Source organism: Corvus brachyrhynchos, unplaced genomic scaffold, assembly GCF_000691975.1.
Source record: "Corvus brachyrhynchos isolate BGI_N302 unplaced genomic scaffold, ASM69197v1 scaffold58, whole genome shotgun sequence".
In the NCBI taxonomy this organism is placed as follows: Eukaryota; Metazoa; Chordata; class Aves; order Passeriformes; family Corvidae; genus Corvus; species Corvus brachyrhynchos.
The window spans coordinates 1,741,549-1,744,845 of NW_008239539.1; the positions used below are offsets into that span (position 1 = coordinate 1,741,549).

Sequence of the window (3,297 nt, forward strand, 5' to 3'; positions counted from 1 at the left end):
TTAGGTTGGATATTGGGGAAATTCCTTCATGGGAAGGGTGGTCAGGCATGGGCAGAACTACCCAGGGCAGTGCTGGGGTCACCATCCCTTGGGAGGATTCAAAAGCCGTGTGGATGTGGCACTTGGGGACAGGGGTCAGTGGCAAATATGATGGTGCTGAGGGAGTGGCTGGACTTGATCTTACAGACCTAAACCTAAATTTAGGTTGCAGATCTAAACCTAAGTTTAGATCTTACAGAACTAAACCTGACCTAAAGGACCCCATAAGGCACTGAGACGCCTCCCCCAGGCCCCCCGCAGCCTAAGAGGTTTTGCTCACACATGCACACAGCAGTCAGCAATTAGGACCAGCTCTGGCCTTTTTATCCTGGGATTTTGTGCCCATGCAGGATTAAAGCCCTGATTGTAGCTTCCCCACCAGCCCCAAATCCTCTGCTGATTTTCGTTCCGTGGGCAAGTCAGTGCAGGCTGTGACCTATTGATCCGGATCCCGTGCGTGTGCCGGATCTCCTGTGCGCTGGGGCGCCCTTAAAGAGCGCAGAGCCCTCCGGCCGGCCGGACACTCCTGCCTGGGTCCGGCTGCGCCTGCCTGGGGCACGGGGAGGCTGCGGGTCCCGGCAGCGACAGCGCAAGGCAAGTGTGTGTGTGTGTGTGTGTGTGTGTGTCTGTCTGTCTGTCTGTGTGCGTGCGTCTGTCTGCGTGTTCCTGTGTGTCTTTCTCTGTGTGTGTTTGTGGGGCCTCCTCCTCCATCCCGGTTGCCGTGGTTTGTCCTCCTGGCTACCTCCAGGGGGTGAGAGGCAGTTTCCCTGCAGGAGCTGAGCCTGCTGAAGGCTCTGTGGCACTGGCCATGCTGCCTGGCTTTGCCATTCCCTTCTGGGTGATCAGGAGCCAGCTGAGCCATGAGGCTGGAACCCACAGGCAGTGCCCCACAGAGCCTTGAACCCACTCAGGGCCAGGCTGTCACCCCCCCAAAACAGCAGCACTTTGTGTGCCCGTGGCCTCATCCAGCCAAGCACCTTGGAGCCTTTGGCGAGCGGGGATGGATTTAAAACACTCCCAGGAGGGCAAGGTTGTGCTGAAGGAGGATCTGGGCAGGGTCCTGCTGGGATTGAGTCCCATGGGGTGTAACTCGGACCCTGTTGGCGGCTGGGGCTGCTGGTGTGAGGCTGGAGCAGCCCATCAGTGGCAGAGCTCCCACAGCAGCCCCAAACAGCCAGAACCAGGGCTGGGGCCCAACCCCGCTCTGGCTGGGGCCGTTCCTGGGCTCTCCCTGTTACCAGCTGTGGTACCAGCTCCATTTTAGCTATAACTCAGGGTGTGGCTTTGTCTTCATGGTGCCCAGCTTCCATTCTTACTTCCAAATCGATTGTGAGAATCCCCAGGTAGGAACCGTTCTCCTGATCCCCAAGAGCCGTGGATCCCTGTGGGCTGGCAGTGCCTGCAGCCTGGCACGCTCCCTGCTGTGGCCACGCATCAGTGCCAGGCTCCTGCCCATGCTGAGGAGCAGACCAACGCTCCCATACTTTTTTTGGGAGGAGGATTTTGCAGATGCTGTGGTTCCTTCAGAGGCTGGGAGCATCCCCATGCAACCTGCCCAGGCAGCACCTGCATCCCCATCCTCCCTCTGATCCTGGGGGGGTTGAGGAGGGAGAAACTCAGCCTGACTGCTTTTATTTCTTTATTCAGCACTAGAAGCACTTTCTGGTTTTTTGAATCCCCCCTAGTCTCTTGCAGCAACATGTTCTGGATGCTCAAAGGACCGGTTGCTCCTCTTCCAGCTTCCAGAACCATCCCAGAGCTGCCCTCCTTAAACCCTGTGTGGAGGTGAGCAGAGGTTTAGGGATGAAATGCCTCTGCCTACCAGAGGGGTTTGCTTTCCATCTCCTCCTGCGCCAGTTCTGCAGCCTTAATCCTCCTATCTCCCCGCATCTCTGGCGTGGCTCATTTTTGTGTGCAAATGCCCTTGAGAGCAGCAAAATTGCAGCTGCTGGGTGAAACACCAGGCGGAGAGAAACTGCGGCATAGTGGAAAACTCTGTCTTATGTAAACTGCCCAGGTATTCTGCCTTTACCTTGGCTCGGGATCAGAGGCACTGCACAAAGCCTCTGTACACAGGGTGCTTTTGGGGACCTGGGGGCCTGTGGTTTGGGGGTGCTGGCAGCTCTCGTTGAGGCTCTGGTGCCTGCCCAAAGCACCACACAACCCGTGCTGAGGTTCCCTCCTTGGCTGGGGTCTGCCAGGGTTGGGTTTGTGGCATTTATTTTGCAAATGAGCCTTTTGGTGGCTTTACTGATGCAGCTGGTCCCTTGCTGTGCTCTGTGCCCTCCCAGCTCCTGCTGCTGCCAGGCCTGGCGCACCCTGTGCCGGTATCCAGACCCGGTGCCACCAGCTCCTTGGAGCCTCTTGAGCGTGGAGCAGTAGAGCTGTGCTGCCAGCCAGGAGCCCCCCGTGCCCAGGGAGCTGCCAGGCAGGTGTGGGCCCCACTGCGGGGCAGCAGGGGGCTCGTGGGAGGATTCCGAGCCCCAGGGTGCTGCACTGCACCGGGACCCCCACCCAGATGTGTTCTCTTGGCTCCTTTCCAGCCCTCAAAACACCCACAGAGCTCCTTCCATGGGGCCGAGCACCTCGACAGAGGCAGCAATGTGGCAATATTGACTTAACCTGGGTGAGAATCTCTTGAGCTGCTGCTGCTGCGGGAGTGGAGCGGGAGAGGAGCACGTTTTATACAACGAGATGACATTTTCCTGGCAAGCCCTTCTGTGGCATCCCACACCCTGCTCCACCCTGCGCCAGCCCCAGCACCCCGGCCGAGGCTGACCCTGCTGCTCCGGGGGTCTCGTTCCCTGCTGACACCTGTGCCGTGGGCTTGGCCATCCCCCTGTGTCCCACCATCCCACCCCACGCAGCCCATTCTGATTCGGGATGGCACCAGGGCTGGGTGGGTGAAGCCAGCAGCGGGGTGGTGGCATCTCCTTCCCTGCGAGCCCCAAAAGGCACCGTGGCAGTGCCGAGGGGTTGTGGGGACCCATCAGAACAGAGGAGCCAGGCATGGAGATGATCAGCCCTGGCAGCTGTTCAGCAATGTTCCTCAATGAAGAATTCTTGGATTTGACTTCTGATGGAGGGGGGTTGAGGCAAAACAACTCGAAAATCTCTTCCAAAAGCTCGACGGAACACAAACAGCAGCAGATGAGCCAAAACCTCATTTATTTTCTGGGTGGGACTTTCTGACAGCCCCTGGAGGGCCCAGCTGAGCTGCTCGCCCCCATGGCAGGGGGTTGGGGTGGGAAGGGAGTT

The 3,297-nt window shown here is 58.6% G+C and overlaps 1 protein-coding gene across 1 annotated transcript in view; it reads left to right on the forward strand.

The window, feature by feature from the left end:
- Positions 1 to 541: 541 nt before the first annotated feature.
- Positions 542 to 3,297, forward strand: part of LOC103620516 (syntaxin-binding protein 4) — a 56,457-nt gene continuing 53,701 nt past the window's right edge. The window contains exon 1 of the mRNA XM_017741307.1: positions 542 to 633. The gene's annotated coding sequence lies outside the window, so the exon portion shown is untranslated. The remainder of the gene's footprint in view (positions 634 to 3,297) is intronic.